Raw genomic sequence first — 10,376 nt, 5'->3', positions numbered from 1 at the left:
CAGCGATCCACAGCCCTCGTAGCTGTCCTTACCACCCTCTATCGTTGTTGACCTGTTGTCCAACTCTCCTCTTGATTTTTCGGGTAATTCATAGCCTTTCCAACCGTCCTTACCACGCTATGTTGTTGTCAACCTACTATCCAACCCTCCCCCACACTATTTCCGACCACACACAACCTTTCCAACCACCCCTACTCGCTGCCACTCCTCATCCCCCGCAGCCGACTAGCACTACTTCCGAACTACTTAGCTAACCACCACCTCTGAATCGACACCTAGTGTGAGTTTATATTGTGTTGTTATTTCCCATAACAGTGTGTGTTTGTTTGTAACCGCCTATTTGGCTTTTTCAGTAACAATATATGTTTACTTGTTGTTTGGATTAACTCTCGTTTCAAGGCCTCCACATACATAGCATACAATTCTTATGTATTTACATATCTCACACTAAACTTTCATATTTACATGCGTGGCACTCAAATCTGTAATATCACATAAAATAACAATATTAACACATTTTAAAATTAAAATATATATTTTCATGCATAAGATTAAAGCAACAAAGTGCAATATGTAAATATGAAAGTTTATGTGTGAGATATGTAAATACAAGAATTATATGCTATGTATGAGAATTATGTGCTATGTATGTAAATTTCCCAAATATATATCACAAACAAAATGAATGTCTAAAACACAACATAATCATATCAGAGCAACTACAACTCATGAATATTGAATAAAACATGCCACAACATTAAGACGAGAAGAGAAACAGAGAACTCCAACTTACATGTATTATTAACACCGGACAAGTTACACGTGGAACTTTATCAATGTTCTGCAGGAAAAAGCATGTTTGAGAAACAATGAGCAGCGTTCAAACAAACCAAACATCCATAAGATAGAATCAACAAGATCCAATTTATACCTTATATATGTCAAACCAGTATGAGTGCTTCACAGGGTACATTACTCGAAGTCCCGACAAAATGGAGCTGTGAAGAACAACTGCTCTTATATTAGACAATTGAATTGCTAAATCCAGAGTAGGACCGCTGCCGACAGATTGGCCATACAAAATAATATTTTCCGCATTGGTCCCATAATTTTCTTCAAGACATTTATAAACTGCCTCAATATCAACATAGGTGTTTTGCTCACTTGGCTGCATAAAAGAAAATTGCAGATTTAGCATCACCAAAGCAACCTAAATATTGTATATTATAGCACATGTTATTTAAATTAAGCTGCATTTACATATATACCATAAAATTCCTATGTATTTATATACTAACATCTAAATTTTATTTTTTTGCATTTATACCACCCAAATCTTTCTATCACATCAAAAATACCACCATTTTAACTTTTAAAAAGTGAAATACACTTTTTCATACAAAGGTAAGATGTATGTAAAAATTAAAGTTTAGGCATTAGATATGTAAATACATAAGAATTGACTGGCATGTAGGTAAATCTTCCTTAAATTAATTGTAGACCTTTCCAGACGATTGGCCATATCCAGAATAATCATACCTGCAGAGATAGATTTTAAAATGAGTATCTTGAACTATTTTAGTTGAACAAGGTAATGAAGATGTTATCAGCCTGCAATCTAAAATAGTCACAAAATTTGCTTTCATAAGAGTTTACCACATGATTCGCATTAATCACTGAAATCTGTTAAAATTTATCTGCCAATAAATAAAAAACAACTTAAACCAAAATTATGTGGTTGATGTGCAATACAAATTATGTTGATGTCTGCTCGCACTTGTGATTTTAACTTGCACCCAAAGTAATGTGATATTTATGCTTTCCAATATATTAACCTTGATGATGTTGGATCTCTAACTACCAGAAAGAAGAAGATTACCAGGGACATTAATTGAAATGCACCCATTGAAAATTGCACTCATTTTTTTATATCCACTTCTAGGTTTTTCTCCTTTATCACAGTCACATGCATCCAAATTACAGCTAGAACTAAAACATTTACAATGCTTGCTTTTTTATGGCGTATTTTGCATGAAAGAAGCTTCACATGTTTTAGATTCATCACTTTCTCAGATCTTTGTAGTGATGTTATGTTTCCTTTCTACTGAAAAAATAGAACAAAAAAATTGGATAACTAAAACGCCTTCTCCGCAAAACAGAATTCATATCACCTAAATTTGTGCGTCGTAACTGAATTTTTTCTACTTACTGGTAAAAGAAATCAACCTCATGTTTGGACAGTTGAATGCATGTCTCCATATAGATGATACTTAAAAGCACTTCCTGGCTAGAAATATTTTGTGCAGGCCCGATCAGTCATCTTATCCTCCTGTGCTTGCTTCTCACAGGCAACAACTCTTGGCCCTCTAGTCAGCATGCTCTTGCTACCCGATCCGATGGTTGAATCTTATTTGAAGGGTGTTGTGGGCCCAATACCACTATGTTGTCTCTTCATCCTCAGAGCTAAAATTTTAACATTCTGAAACAATCAATAAAGTTTAACTACACCACATTGCTAATAAACAATTTCAATCCTCCAAGATATTAGATAATGGTGTTCTCCTCTAACTCCACCAGCTTACATTTCAACATAAATTGCACAATACACCATGTTCATCTTGACCTGGTGAGCCACCATTATGGTTATTGGAGGCTTCTTCAGGTTTTCTTCTCTTAAGTCTTCTTTCAAATGCGCTAAGTCTTTGTTGTAGCTAGAGGATCTCTCATTGCATGTCTTCCATTATGAGCTCTTAGACGCCTTTTTGTATCTTTTTTTTCAAGGCAACATGTTATCTCTTTTCTCTCAATTAGAATTTCAGCCAACAGGAAGAGCAAGATTTGAGGTTAGGGATAGGATTAGGGATGGAGAGTCTAGAGATGATTTTTATAGAGGTATTACGTTATGTTATGTGAATTTTAGGTTTATGATTAGGAGGAAAACAAATCCCTAAAAATTTAGGCCTTGTCGGGCTCTGTGCAATCAAAAAACGCCGTTCCAGAATTTCTATAATTTTTTCTAGGATTTGACTCGGTAGTGATATGTGGTGTGGCAATAGAAAGAGAAAATTCGAGGTTAGCGGAATTTGGAAAAGGATAGAAAAAGTTCAATGAATGTTCTAGCTCAAAACAACATAGAGTCACGAAACAATGGTTTCAATGAGGCAGTGTTGCCAAGCGAGATCGACTACCAATTCCTGAATAAGCTACAGAAACACTACATACAAAAGAAAGAGGACATAGCACTCCTTTAGGTAGAAAATCAAAGAACACAATCTCTGAATACATAAAAACAAGTAAAAGTCCAAAAATAAAAAAAAAATTAACATATCATGGTTCACAAACAAAAATAATATTAAATATAATTAAATTAATATAAAAACTAGGGTCCAAATGGTTAGCGGCAACCCCACGCGAAAAATCCCACTAAAGAGATTTCATAGAACAGAATTCTCATCCCGCTCAATCCCGCATGCACTTGAGATGGATCTCGCTCCCAAGTGAATAAAGCCTTTATAATGTAAGGTCCACTTAAAATTATCATTAAGTATGCATAGTCCTCTTAGACGATGCAACATACAACAGTAAACAAAAAATATTAGATTAAGTTGTGTCTACTATCTCCTCTATCTAAATAGACAAAGATCAATGGAAATCAAGGATGAAAAAATCATGAATGTTGATTGGATTTAACATCATTCCCACATCTTCCATTTTAAGCTAAAGATGATAAATTTTATCAATCACAAAACTAAAATTGTTGCTACTATACATTTAAGTATTTAGCATCTATCAATTAACCTCAATTAAAAGTTCTCTCTCATTGTCGAGAGAGACAATAAATTATAAAGACTTAGCGCATAGAAAATATAAAATTAGATCATAAAATGTGGGCAAAATCTCTAAGTAACATATTTATCTAATTGATACTGTCTTCTAAAAATTCCACCCAAAACTGTAAACTTCCTTGAAAAGGCAAGGCCTAATTTTTGGAGTTCACAAAACTATATGATTACTCAAGGTTGTCAGCATATTATTTATTGATTAATACCTCAAATAAGCATGCTATCATATGAATAAACACTTCCTATATCATTGATGATTCATCTACATGTTAACATTATCATAGCATATTATGAAATGTACACCATTAGATTAATAAGCACGCCCTTATATCTTTCACGCAAAAGTATTGAATACAAAATACAACAATAATATGTATGAGCTTTTGCCTAGCCTTAGAAGTAGAAGTTAAACTAATTTAGACTAAAATATAGTTTTTTCATCATTTGTTATTATTTTCTAGATGATGATTGTAAAAGTATTGAGTAGGACTATGATTAAAATAAAAAATAATATTTTTGAAGCAGAAGCAAAATAAGTAATCGAAGTAATTTAATTTTTCTACCTAATGTTTTTCAATTTTTATGCTCTTATATATATAAATAATGTTATATAAGCTCTGTTGAAAGTGTAAGAAAATGGTTTAAGAGCAAGGTTGTGATATTTTCAAGATATTATGATTGAGTTTTAGGAATAAAAATGAACTCTATAATATACTTGGATTTTTTAAAAAGCATTCATCGAGAATAATAGAGGACATTTTCATTGACAAATCAATTAGCCGCACGATATTCAATCAAAATGTGTTTAATAGTGATGTATAGCATTAAATTAATATTACGACAAATCGATAAGTATCACTTGATTGGGGATGTGGATTAACTTCATTTGATAATTTACTCATAATCATGAGTTAATTAATGATGTATTATTTTGGGATCAGTTGTCTTTAAGAAATACACAATGTTATTTATGGGTTGTTGAGCTAACTATAAAATTATTTATTTATATTGAGAAGTTTTTATGAAGAATATGTTAACTCCTTTGTAGGGTGTTCTTAATAAAAAAGTTTTCTCAAATAATTATAGTCAGATCCATTATGATTTCTACATGAAGGGAAATGAAGGCAACAGAGAAACATGGAAATATCCAAATTTGTGAGAGATGTACAAATTTTAGATAGGATAATTTGATTGAGAATATGTACACCGTCAATGAGTTATCGTTGGTTGGAGTTATGGTTACATATCGGTCTGTTGAGGTATATCTGTAAATAATAGCATTGGAAGGTAATGATTTTTGCACATATCTTGATTTTTTTAGTCAAATATCTTACATATAGGCTATCAAAAAAAGTTCGTTATATGCAAACAACTCGTGTTAGACTTGTTAACTTGTTAACTCGTGTTAGACTTGTTAACTTGTTCGTTTATACAAAAGAAAGAAGACTTGTTAATTTGTTAACTCGTGTTAGACTTGTTAACTTGTTCGTATAAAATATAATAATATATTATAAAAATTTATATTTATATTGAATAAATATTTATATTTATATTTAAATCATAGCTCGTGTGATCATGTGATTATGTTCATATTACAAAGAATTGGTGCAAGTTCAATTCCAACACCCTACATTTATTTTTCTAATTAAATAAACGAGCAATTTTGAGCCGAACAAAAACACAGTGTTCACGAGTAATTTCAAACACCAGCTAATTTCGAAGGAGTCGAGCTTGAGTACTCGCTCATGTTCAGCTTATTTATAGCTCTAATAGCAACAGCACAACACAAACTCACACTAGGATTTGATCTAGGGGTGGTGCAGGTAGCTATAGTTATTAGGGTTTGGGAAGATGGCAACAAGGTAGGGAAGTGAGGCAGAGGTGTGGTTACAGCAAGAAAACATCACGTGCTTGTTACCCTGAACAGAACAACTAGGTAGGGTGGTCGAGCAACCATAAATCGGAAAGACAAAGGGGTTTCAAGGTGGAGGCAGCGTCGTAAGATGGTTGGACAATGGCATAACAGCAAGGCAAAGGGGTTTATGGACAGTGTCAGCAATGTAGGATGGTTGGACGGCGGCAAAATAGCAAGGCAAAGGAGTTTCTGGGTGGCGTCAGCGATGCGGGATGTCTGGACAGCAACAACAGTTGGTAGGGGCGGCTGCGAATGCTTGAGCCGGTACATGCAACAACTTCTCCCTGTCCTGGGGGTGGCGCCAGCAGGCATAGAAGAGGATGGGGGAGCTGGTAGTCATGGATACTGAGTAAAAATAATGGTTGGTTGTTTTCTTGATGTGATAGTAAGGGAACAGCGAGCTAGAAGAAACGAATGTGATGTAGGAAGGCATGGGAGAAGAGTAGAGAGGATAATCACCACCTCCTGAGCAAGATGCAGCTAGAGCACCACTCGACCCTAGTATGCAGCCCTAGAAGAAAAAACCTGAAATGTTGATGAATTTCTCGAACATAGACACGATAAAATTGAATTCCAAAACCCTAATGCAACCTATATAAAGACCCTTGAGGAAATAGCCTAATTGAAAATAAAGTAATAAGAAAAAAAGCAGAAAGAGAAGAAAGACTCGTGAATGGGCCCTGTTGCGATGGTGTAAGGACTCGCAGTTCGTGAACCCGAAGCTCCGCTTCATTCTCCCGGAATTGGGGAAACTTCTACCTCATCTATCGAAGCCTCTATTTCCTCATAGGATGGTGTCAACTCTACCAACTTGGAAGTAGTTGAAATGTTCCAATCATCCAGCAAATCAATCATGTAGTTATTGTCATTCAAAAGTCATCTTGATAAAATAAGTGTTTATCTGGTTTTCGTACAACCTGAGTTGAAACTGCATTAAGATGTAGATTCTCGCAAACTAACTCTCAAGTCATCTAATATGTAATTTGTTTCTCCCACTCTTCATACTTTATTAAGTGTATCTAATAATTAATTTTATCAGGATGGATCAACTCTGAAATGAACTCTAGGGCATACTGGACAATTTTCAATGGCAACCACTCAAGAGAGACTTCTTTTCTGGAAGGATTTGGATCCCAACGTCACGTGTTTTTTTCTCACAAAACACTTATAAATATTTCAAAGTGGTAGCTCACCATGCTCGTCCGATCGTCTAATTGTAGAGGTGTTATTGAAATTAACTGAATTTTAATACTCATATTATTATATATAACATTATTGAAGTGCTCAAAACCTAGTCATCTCTGACATATTAGATTTCCCTCAGCACTGACAACTTAAGAGATAGATTATATGTCTGAAAAACTTGAGATTCTCTAATTTGGAGTTGTCATGTGTCTTGTATTAGTTGCTTGAACTTATGACTCAATTGGATAACTAATGTCAGTCATGTTGATGCTCCTCATATGGCCTATAAAAAGGTAATTCGTGGCACCTCACCCACAAACTCTACAGGAGCGTCCATTACCCCAAACTCGGTATCTTTTAGTACAACTAATGTGAATCCTGGTGAAGTATCTCTCATGGGCTCAGCTTAAATTGTTGCCATCTTCCTCGTCATAGAAAGATGAGACTCCTCTTTGAAGGTTTCATCCTCTCCCATGTCACAGTCCCTTTCTTTAACTACTGCCTACTTAGTAAAAGAGATCACTCCTTAGTTGGTAATCAGACACCAGGTGGACAAAATCATGACACTCGAAGCGTTTCTTCGCAGGGATGAATTTAAGAGTACAGGCAATCTCCATTGTTTTCCACTCTGTACGGGTTCCTCCACTAGCTGAGTAGGCTTAGCTATCTCACTGGTTCTACTCTTAATGATTGATCGTGGGGTTAAATTCAGGTGATATTGTAACAGGTGAAGTCCAAATAAAAGCACTGGCTGAGTCGGCTTAGCTATCTCACCGGTTCTACTCTTGATGATTGATCGTGGGGTTAAACTCAGGTGATATTGTAACAGGTGAAGTCCAAATAAAATATTGCTCTTATAATGTGTGAGTTGACACTTGTGTTGCATCTCCCTTATCAACTTAGACCAAGTAGTGATTTTGGTTTTCCCTTTCCGTTGTCGATGAAGCTTTGGATTATACCGCTTAACTTAAAGACGATTAACTTTACCACATTGTATGGGTTGGATGTCATGGCACTCAAATATACATTTCACTGTCTAGAGCAGCTCGACGAATTCTTTTGGATTCCTACAACTGCCAGAATCAGATAAATTCACCTTTACTTCAAGATCTTGGTTTGTCCTCAGATATTCCCTTCCAAATCATTGAGGCAGTAATTTTCCATCATTTCAATCTGAAAAATCACTGTTGTTTCTACGGGTGAACCTTTCAGATTGTTTCTTCTCGAAGGCGAAAAGCCTGTGTTGCAATTGGAGGATTGTCGGTTGTTTTTTAACTTCGTGATTGGAAAAAGTTATGATTTTGGGATTTAAAAAAATAATTTAAAAATGAATATAATCCTTTTGATTTTTAAAAGTAACATTTTAATTTTAAAATAGGTCAGACCAAACGGATCTCACATTTTAAATAGTTTAAATGATCGAATACAATACTACAAGTAATACACTTATCCCGAAGAATAAATATATCACTTGTAATAGGGGTTCAATCACCTAGACTAATAAAATTTGCGACATTCGTTTTAGTATGCGAAATATTTTATAAAAGGCCCAACAAGTTCTCTCACCTAACATAAAAAAAATTAGATAGGGTTTATTTTATCTGGGTTTCAGGTTCCCTATAGAGGCAAACCCCTATAGTTAATTACATCTTAAATGACTGGGAGTCATTTAAAAAACTCTCGATTAAGATCAGGTGATTTAGCATTCAAGATTTCAAAGTTTAGGTTTTCACGATTGGACATAGAAAAATTAAATGGGAATGACTCAAAAAAGGAACAATTATTTAAGGAATCCAAAGGGAAGAAAAGTAGGGGATATCACAGATCCAGGAGAAACCCTGGGGATATCCCAACCATCTTATTGTTTGGTTTTATGTCTTTAAAGTGATGATTATTTGATATTTCAATCCTGCAAATTATTTAGGATTTAGGACTATGTTTACACAATATCGGACTGATAAAAAGATAAGAGGATTTACACCGTACTGTATGGTAACCTCGAAATCCTAAAAAATTACGATTTATAATTGTACAACAGAGTTATACAAAAAGCCTAAAAAGTGATCCTATGAGTTGTTATTTAAACTAAAGAAGGTAATAGGTGATGTGAAGTGTTTATTTGATGTGCTTTGATGTTTATCTGTTGCAGATCCACTTTGAAGTTGGCTTCTCGTAGTAGCACCTCCTAGTTTAGTTTTAGTTTTGAATATGCTCCTAACCACTACTCCTAGTTTAGTTTTAATTTTGAGCATGCACCTAACCACTAGTTTATTCTATATTAAGGCATAGTCAAAAAACTAAACAATAAAACATGTAGTGTGAAAGAAAAGTAACAATGTACTGTACAGTAAAGAGGAAAGACAGTATAACATGCTGAAAGAAGAGTATAATGTGTTATAAAGAGTAGTATAACATGCTGAGAAAATAGAATAACAGGCTATGAAAACAGTATAACATGCTTTGAGATAAAATGTTGTAATATAAATCAAACTTGTACACCCGGTAAGTTCATTGCTCCTTTAAGTTTAGCTATTATGCGCTCGGTAAGTTCATTGCCCCTTTAAGTTTAGTTATTATGCGCTGTGTGAAACGAGAAACCACGACCTGAAAAGCTTGAGAAAGCAGGTAAATCGTAGGAAAAAGACGAACAAATAAAACAAAATGCAATATCACATATAAAGGACCAAGAATAGAAAATTTATATGTAATATTGGGGATGTCCCCAATCGCCAGGAGAATCTGAGTTAAGACAGACTCAAATCCCGGAGCATTGGGCTTCAGTTTTGGTCAAGTTAAGGTAAGAATTTCGTTATTTGATTTAATTAAATCAATCATGAATCACAATCTAGTGCACCCTCGTGTCTAGTGTCCTAATTAACTCACGAAATGGGGTCAAATGTTTGACTTTTTATGTTCATTTGAAAATTAGGAGGGTGGACTCTCTCAGGATGTGCTCCTAAGACCTAGGAAGTCTACGCTTTAATTTGGGCCTGAAGTATTCTAAATTGTCTAACTTCAACTAAGTGTCTTTCAACTAACCCTCAAACCTCTTTAGATTAAGCTTAGCTCACCATCAGGCTCCTAAGACCTAAGGGGTAAACCTATAGTTTGGCAAAAGAGTTGTGAGATGTGCTTCAAACCTAATTAGAACAATTGGATGTAAGTTTATTTAAAACTTAAGAGACCTAAGTGCAAGTCTACTAATATTTCCAATTCATGTCCCTAATTGTTATCTAAACTCTCACTTTCTTCTAACCCTCAAATATTCTTCTAATTTACAGTTTTAGCTTTCATATGCAAAAAAGAACGGTAGATGGTTCGCTATTTTATCACCCTATTATATCCCCCTTTAGGTTTTATCATATCGAAGATCCAAATCTTATTTTTAATTTTCTCTTCCTTTCTCTTCCCCTCATAATTGTTTTAAGATTACG

The 10,376-nt window shown here is 34.6% G+C and overlaps 1 pseudogene; it reads right to left on the bottom strand.

Annotated features, from left to right (window-relative positions):
- The window catches only part of LOC110024370, a 50,503-nt pseudogene that overhangs the window by 31,471 nt on the left and 8,656 nt on the right, over nucleotides 1-10,376 (bottom strand).

This window comes from Phalaenopsis equestris, unplaced genomic scaffold, assembly GCF_001263595.1.
Source record: "Phalaenopsis equestris unplaced genomic scaffold, ASM126359v1 Scaffold000255, whole genome shotgun sequence".
Classification (NCBI taxonomy): Eukaryota; Viridiplantae; Streptophyta; class Magnoliopsida; order Asparagales; family Orchidaceae; genus Phalaenopsis; species Phalaenopsis equestris.
The sequence above is the reverse complement of the archived record's forward strand: the minus strand, read 5'-3'. Positions and strand labels throughout refer to the sequence as shown.